At 52.6% G+C, this 8,286-nt stretch overlaps 1 long non-coding RNA gene across 1 annotated transcript; it reads left to right on the top strand.

Annotated features, from left to right (window-relative positions):
• The first annotated feature begins 3,411 nt into the window (after nucleotides 1-3,411).
• On the top strand, nucleotides 3,412-6,469 carry LOC141576836 (uncharacterized). Its single transcript, XR_012505272.1, has 2 exons — nucleotides 3,412-4,401; nucleotides 4,692-6,469. It is a non-coding gene; the product is annotated as an uncharacterized LOC141576836 (long non-coding RNA).
• The last annotated feature ends 1,817 nt before the right edge of the window (nucleotides 6,470-8,286 follow it).

The raw sequence follows: 8,286 nt of genomic DNA, 5'->3' as shown, positions 1-8,286 counted from the left end.
CCTTGGCTGCGTCCCATAAGTTTTGGGTGGTTGGGTTTTCATTTTCATTTGTATCAAGGTTCTCTTTGCTGTTGTTGTTGTTGCTGTTGCTGTTGTTGTTGTTGCTGTTGCTGTTGCTGTTGCTGTTGTTGTTGCTGGGTTTTTTGTTTATTTCAACTTTGATTTCATCATTCACCCATTGGCTTTTCGATAGCATGTTGTTTCATCTCCATGCTTCCCCCCCCCCCCCCCCCGCCTTTAGTTAGCCTTTAGTTGGCTTCTGTGACTCACTTGTACGTTTTGGAGTTCGGTTGACCCTGTTTGGAAGTCTATTCACCTATGGCTATAACTGTTTGTATGAAACAGATAGTAATAGAATCTCAAACCCATCTAAAAGAGAAAGAAAGGAAGGAGAAGGGGGGGAAAAAAAAGTCTCTATTATTTTCTTGCTTCCCTCTGCCACTCTTAATGGTTTAGATGTCTTCTTTTTACAATTTTGTGTTTATTCCGTTTGGAATGAATGGTAGTGATCACCTTTCCGGTGATGAGTGGTCTCATTTTTGTACCATCCTCCTTCTTCTCTATTTAGAGTAGACCTGTTGATGTTTCTTTTAGCATGGGTTCAGTGTTGCTAAACTCTTTTCGTTTTTGCTTGTCTGTGAAGTTCTTTACCTCCCCTTCTATTCTAAAGGATAGCTTTGCTGGATAGAGTATCCTAGGCTGCTTCTTTTTGTCTGTTTTGTTTTGTTTTGTTTTGTTTTGTTTTTCATTCAAGAATTTCAATAGATCTTGCCACTCCCTTCTGGCCTGTAGTGTTTGTGTAGAGAAATCCGCTGAGAGCCTTATGGGGGTTCCCTTGAAACTCACTCTGTTTTTCTCTTGCCTAAAGGCGTTTAGGATCATTGCTTTATCCTTGACTCTGGCCATCTTGATTAGCCTATGTCTTGGTGTGGGCCTGTTTGAGTTCTTTCTGTTGGGTACCCTCTGAGCCTCCTGGACTTGGATATCTGATTCCTTCTTTAGATTTGGGAAATTTTCAGTCATGCTTTCTTCGAATATCTTTTCGGTCCCCTTGGTTCTTTCTTCCCCTTCTGGAACCCCTATTGTGCGTAGATGGGCACGCTTTCGAGGGTCCCTTAGGTCCCTAAGATGGTTTTCGTTGTTCTTTATTGGTTTTTCTCTCAGCTGTTCTGATTGGGTTCTTTCTGTTGTCCTGCCTTCTAGGCCACTTATTCGTTCCTCTGCGTGATCTAGCCTGCTTTGGACAGCCTTTAGACCAGTTCTCATTTCAGCCAATGAGTGGACCAGTTCTCCTTGACTCTTCTTTATAGCTTCGATTTCGTTTTTGACGTATAGTATATCTCTCAACACTATCTCTTGGAGTTCCTTCAGGACTTGGATCACTCCTTTTTGGAAATCTTGATCGAGCGGGCCATCCACGTCTATTTCATGGATCGTGCTTTCAGGGAATTTCTCTGGCTCTTTTAATTGGGAGTGGTTCCTCTGCTTCTTCATAATGCTCCTATCTCTCTGGCACTGTGGCTTAAGGAGTATCAGTTATCTATTGGTGTCCTTAAGGAGTTTATGTATTTATCGAAAGCCTAGGCAGGCATAAAACTTTAAAAGAGAGAGGGGGATAGGGGGAGAGAGAGAGAGACAGAGACAGAGACAGAGGGGGAGAGGGAGAGAGGGGGTGGGGGCAGGATGTTAAAAGAATGGAGAAAAAAAGGTTTGAAAACAGTGTACGATCAATAATAGAAGAGCAAGTTGAAGCAGAATAGCAATTGAGCTGAGACGTCTTCTAAAAGCCTTTAAAAACAAATAGAAAAGATCAGAAAATAATATACAATTGTTTCAAAAGTAAATTTTTAAAAGGTAATCGGAAATAGAACAGATTTTAACAAAAGATAAAACAGAGGATTTTAAAAGACGGGAGAAAGAAAAGGTTTGAAGACAGTGTGTAATCATGAATAGAAGAGTAAGTGGAAGCAGAATAGCGATCGAGTTGAGACGTCTTTTAATAACCTTAATAAAAAGGAGGAAAAAAACCGAGAAACAATATTTGAAACCTGTGAATAACCAGTAACAGGAGATCAAAACCAAGAGAATGAAAAAGGGAAGGGGGTGGATGTTTAAAAATAATAATAATGAAAAGACTTGAAATGAAACATTTAAAAGGGATTAAAACCGTAAACGTATACGACTGTTCAAAAGTAAAGGTTAAAAAGGTAACAGAAGGTAAAACCGATGTAAAAGAGATTAAAAAAGAAAAAGGAAAAGAAAAAAAAAAAAGAGGGAAAAAAAAAAAAAATAAAAGGATGTGTTCTCCTGGAGACGGTGCGCTCTTAACGGTTTCACCGAGAAGTCTTTCTGTCGTCGCCCTGTTTCGTGAACTCAGCTTGCTGTTTCCGCGGGCCCTCTGTCGGCGCCCTCGTCTGTGCTGCCCTCGGTGCCTGTGGGCAAGTAGATCGCGCCCCCTCCTGGCACCGCGGTCGGATGCTGCGTTCCTGCCGGGAAGGAGGGAGGGTGGCTGGCCGCCTGCCCTCTCCCGGCGCCGGTCGCTCCGCTGCTCTGTGCGGCTGTGTGCTCCGCCTCGGGTCGGCGCTCCTCTCCGTAGGTGGGCTCGGGGAAGACGGTGGAACCGCCCCGCCCCTGCTGCATTCCAAAACTCGGCTCCTTCTTAGTCTTGGTGGCGCGAGTTCTCTGAGGTACCGGGGCAGATATATAATATCTGCCTCAGGCTGAAAACGAGTCTCAGTCCTGCCTAGGAGGTTGCAGAGCCCCCGGGTGCGGATTCGAGTCTCGGCCCCGCCCCCGCTCCCGCCCCCGCCCGCGCGCTGCGCGCCGCGCGCCAGGGGCTATGGCGGCTGTGGCTGCGCCCCGCCTCTCTTCTCGCGAGAAGGGCCGGTGATGGCGCCGCGGGTCTGAGGAGATGGAGGCTACGGCGCCCCTCTCCCCAGGGCACACCGGCCGTGTTGCTTTGCCTTTCTTTCCCCGTAATGGACGGGTTGGGGGGGCGGGTTGTTCTGCTCTGTATCCCCTCCCGGCCACGGCGCGTGGTGCCGCCGCCACGGTCCTCTGCCCGGCTCGTGCGGCCTGTCCCGGCCCCCGGCTGCCGGCCTGCGACTCGGGCTGGGTGTCGCGGGGACCCTCTGTGCCCGTTTCACTTGGGTCGGTCGGTCAAGGGGCGCTCCGGGCAGATCTGAGACTCGGAGGCTCCCCCACCGTCCCGTCGGCCTCTCCGTTGGAGACGGGGAGGTCTGGCGAACGAGCCCTATTCCTCCTCTGCCGGGCCCTCCCGCACTGTTTTGCTTTTGACTCTTTCTTTTCTCCTTTTCTCCTACCAGATTTTGGGCGTCTTTGTCTTTCGAAGAGGGCGGTGTTCTGTCGGAGTTCCGCAGGTGGTCTGATTGGCCGAGTGGGTCCGTCGATGTGAGTTTTGGTGTATTTGTGGGAGAGGGTGAGCTACGAGCGTCCTTCTACTCCGCCGTCTTGCTTCTTCTCGGGTTATTTTTGAAGAGTAGGTGCTGGGGATTGAACCCTGGACCTTTATTTTTTGCATGCTAAGCATGGGCTGTACTGCCTGATCTCTAGACCCTCCCCACCGCAACCCCCCCCTTTCCCACCGCCTCCATAGTACTCGATGAATCTCCTACCTAGATATCTATGCTTCCTTGGAATAGGGCCGTCGTTTTCTTCATCGGATTGATGCACGTCTGTGGATTCGTCTCGTTTCTCTCCACTGCGGTGGGTGGCATCGGGGCGTGGGGTGGGGTGGAGTGGCGTGGGCTGGGAACAGTTCTTCACGTGTAGAGGTGGAGCGGAGCGATGAGGATGGTGACTGTTTCCCCGAGTGCTCGCGCCGGGTGATGGAGGCCTGTGGTCTGACTTGGAAGAGGACTCGGGTGACCAGAACAGAGCCCGTGTGGGGTCGTTGTGGAGGGAGGAACTCCACCCCCCCCCCCAGCCCCAGCCAAGGCACTCGTACCTCATCGAGGGACGGTCGGCCGAAAACAAACGAAAGCTGTCAGAGGTTTGGGGGTGGGGGTGAAGGGGTGGGTGTGTGTGTCTGTGTGTCTGTGTGTCTGTGTGTCTGTGTGTCTGTGTCTGTGTGGTGTGTGTGGTGTGTGTGTGTGGTGTGTGTGTGGTGTGTGTGTGTCCCCGTTCCCCGTACCACGGTCTCTGGTCGAGGCCCCCCCGAGCGGAGAAACGCACGCCAGGCCGTCCGTGCTCCTGGTTGTCCGGCCGCGTGTCCCTGCCACCCAGAGATCCCGAACCGTCCCGCTCGCTCCCCTGCCATGTGCCATGTGCCACCTGCCTGTCGGCCGGGCGCTATTTTAGACCCTGCGAAGAAGTCGACCGGACGGACGGGCCGGGCCGAGCCGAGCCGAGCCGATCTGAGCCGAGCCCGTCCAGGCTGGGGTGGGTGGTGCTGGGTTCAGAGGAGTGGGGTACAAGCGGGAGGCGGGCGTCGATGGAGGGGAGGGGGAGGGGGAGGGGGAAGGGAGAGGAAAGGGGAGGGGAGGGGGAGCAGGGATGACGATGGTCTGGGGCTTGGCGTGTGGGGTGGGGGTGGGAGGGATGGTAGCCATCCTATGACTTTCTCTCCCTACCCCGCCTTTTGCAAGTCTGTTAGAGTGACAAGGTGGTGCTGGTTTCTGGCTGGTGCACACCATAGTGATTCTGTTCTTCTTTTTCCTGGTCTTTTTCAGGAACCCTCGTCCCGAGGGACTGAATCTAGTGCCCTGTGCTGCGCGGTACGACCTAGGGGTCGAATCTGCCAGGAGAGGACTTACAAGGATTTGGAGGATCCTGGAAAACTGCTACCATCCAGAATCCTACATGGATGTTCAAGATCTTGTGGATGGACGGACGGACGGAAGACGGATCGAATGGAGGCCCCGCCCCATCCCCTGGACCCCTTGGCCCAGGAGGATCGTGATGGGTCTGGAAAGGACTCTTCCGACGAGGGTCTCGGGATGGACTTTCTCGGTCTGCGGAAGGTGTTTCTGCACAAAGAGGAAGAGAGGGGCGTTCTCGGCCAGAGAGCCCGAACCGCCTCCTTTCAGGGATCCGCTCCAGTCAGGGTTGGGGTCGGGGTCAGAACGCAGCCACCGACAGCTCCCCTCCCTCGTCTTGGCTCTCCAACTTGGGAAACCCTCCTCCCTGCCCCCTCACCCATCTTCTCGTCAGCCGGCCTCCAGCTTCCCCGTGCCAACCACCTCTCTCATGCTGCCGGACTTTCCTCCTCCTTGGGCTGCCAGGAAGCTCTCCCGCTCCTCCACGTGCTTTGGCTTGGAATCCCTGACAAACACAAGCGGTGCTGGTGGGCGGGGCCGTGGGCGGTGGCAGAAGGACTCCCTTCATCTTATGGGAGCGATTTTTATCTCCATAGAGGTGGCGATTGAGAAAACACATAAAATCACTCAGAAGAATACCCATGTGTAGTATCCCTGACCTAGATCCGTGTCTGTCTGTCTGTCTGTCTGTCTGTCTGTCTGTCTGTCTGTCTGTCTCTCTCTCTCTCTCTCTCTCTCTCTCTCTCTCTCTCTCTCTCTCTCTGCCTCTCTCTCCATTTCGCTATTCTCTGTGTGTGTGTGTGCGCGCGCGCGCATGCGTGTCTGTCTGTCTCCCTTGTCTCTCTTTCCTCTCCTCTCCCCTCCTCTCCTCTTCCCTGTTCTCCCCCCTTCCCCCTCACCCCTCCACTCCTCTCTTCTCCCCTCCACTCCTCTCCTCTCCCTCTTCTCCTCTCCCCTCGCCTCTTCTCATTTCCCCTCCCCTCCCCTCTTTTCCCTCCTCTCCTTTCCTGTCCTCTCCCCTTTTATCCCTCCTCTCCTCTGCTCTTTCTCTCTCTCTCTCTCTCTCTCTCTCTCTCTCTCTCCCCCTCCCTCTCTCCCTCTCCCCCCCCTTCACTTCCCTCCCTCCTCCCTACCCCCCCAACCCCTACCTTCACAGGGCCTCATAGATTGCAATCGGTTTCCATGAAATGTGATGAAGAGGGAATGAATTTTAGAATGATATCCCCATGCCATCGAATCCTTCTTCCCCAGGGATAGCGACTTATTTGTGGTCGTGTTTGTTTTTGTTTTTCTTGTTGTTGTTTTGGGGCACATCGAGGGCGCAGGAGGCGTTGGGAGTGAGGGTGATGTTTCTCTTTCTGTCTGTCTCCTCCTTAGGACGGATTTTAAGAGGAGGGAGGACTCACAGAAATCTACCATCTTGTCTCGTACTGCAGCTGTGTTTGAGCTTCCTATACGATCTGGGCGGAACACTCCCCACCCTCACCTCAAGCCGCCATTGCCGCCCCCTCAGCCCCCTGCACCCCCGTCCAGTCCCACACTTGGGGCGGTGGTTGGGCATGGGGGGATGTTGGCGGGGTGGTGGTTGGTGGGGGGTGGGGGGGTGGAGGAAACCAGAAAACAGACCACTGTGGCACGTGGGTGACTGGGGCTTCAGGGTGAAGGAGGATGAATAAAATGGCCGGAATTAGGCTAACGGATTGCTTCTTCTTTTTTTGGCGGGGGGGGAGGGGAGGATCATTAGGTCATTCATTCATTCATTCATTCACTCATTCATTTGCTGGGGGGGGTGTCATTCGGTTTCTTATGCTCGCCCTGAAAACGGTCAACTGTCCTGACTGACTGGTTGCTGCTCACGGTTCCAGGCCTGTTGTTGAAACTGGAAGCTCTCGATCTTACTGTTTCTACTGTATTTCACTCATTGAAAGTCATCATCATGCTGGGTCTCTGAGTCTTTCTCCGAGGAGAAGGTCGGTCACGGGACTAATGACCTGACAAAATAGCCTGAGTGACCAAGAAGGCCACACCTTGAGTGCTTATGAGATAACGAGATCTAACCACCAGCCTCTATAGAATGGGTCACCTGGAGGCATCGTGACACCATTCTGAGTCTTCTGATGAGAAAACGATTCTGTGGATGGTGATCGATGCCCGATTGTTTGAGCTATGGCTCTAGAACCACCCCACCCACTCCATCCCCAAGGTGGGTACACAGTTTTGAAGACGCTAGCCTGCTGTGAATCCCCTTTGCCCGGCAGAGTGATAAAATGGCCTCTTTGCTTCTAAGCTCCAAGACCTTGTCTCTGGATTCTTGGGCTCGTCGGGGATGGGGGCCGATCTTTTGGCAACAAGCGTGCTTCAGAAACAGCGGATGCCCGAGAAGGACACTCTGCCTCTCCCTCTTCTTCCGGGCCTGAAATGGGGAGGAAAAAAAAAATCGCTTCCCCTGGAAGCTGGAGTCCGGAGCCCGCCATCCGGAGGGACTTCTGGCTTGGCCTTCTCCTGGGGTGGGGGGGGGAGGGCACGACACTGCACGTGTTCTTTGTCAACTCCCTGTTTCTCTCTTCTCGAGTTATCTCTTTGGGACGGCTCCCACACTGGGTGAAAACAGACAGACAGGCTGGTATGTCTCCCTACCCCACCCTTCGCCCCCAAATGACTGATCTCCTGTCCCATCAGAATCACCACTTGTTTTCCAACGTGGCTTTCTTGGATCCTGGAGGACTTGTAAAGGAAAAGCCCAGCTGGGCTAACAAGCTAAAGTCACAAATCTAAGTGTGATAAGTGTCCGTTTACTGATCTAAGTTCTGCTGGGCTAACTCGTAAATCTGAAGTTTAGTGTCAGTTTACTGGGCTAACAAGCTAACTCGTAAATCCAAGCTCAACAAGTGTCAGTAACGTGATCTGTTCCAAATTGATAAGCTCCAGTGTACTGATCCTTTGCTTTTTGTTGTTTGAGTCTTATTGGCGAATAGACCCATATTTGTAATTAACCCTATGAAACCTCATGTGCACGTCTTGGAGGTGCTCAGAGCTTCGGAGCAGAAGCCCCTCTGAGCCCGCCGGCGTAATAAATCTGAGTACTCCAACCCTCAGAGTGGTGCTTGTTTCTTGGCTGGCCTGTCATTTCCGTAACAGACTGATATCAACTTAGAGCCAAGATGGGCGCAGAACTGAAGGAGCTTCTCGGCTGGCCTAAGAAGCCTGTCGTCGTGATGTGGGAGGCATTCTTTACGAGGGACCTATCTGATTAAGTGCTTGACCGCCTTTTGGACTTTGAACCAACTTGGAGATAGGAACTAGGATGAGAGGGCACCCGAAATAGCTCAGCAAACTCTTCTCCATCCTTAGAAGACAGACAGACAGACAGACAGACAGACAGACAGACAGACAGACAGACAGAGTGTGTGTGTGTGTGTGCGCGCGCGCGCGCGCGTGTTTGTGCGCGTGCGGGGGTGTGGGAGAGGGAGGAGATGACGTCAGCGTACTGGACACTGTTTCAGTGACA

Source organism: Camelus bactrianus, unplaced genomic scaffold (assembly GCF_048773025.1).
Source record: "Camelus bactrianus isolate YW-2024 breed Bactrian camel unplaced genomic scaffold, ASM4877302v1 HiC_scaffold_41, whole genome shotgun sequence".
Classification (NCBI taxonomy): domain Eukaryota; kingdom Metazoa; phylum Chordata; class Mammalia; order Artiodactyla; family Camelidae; genus Camelus; species Camelus bactrianus.
This window is presented reverse-complemented; position numbering and strand designations above follow the sequence as displayed.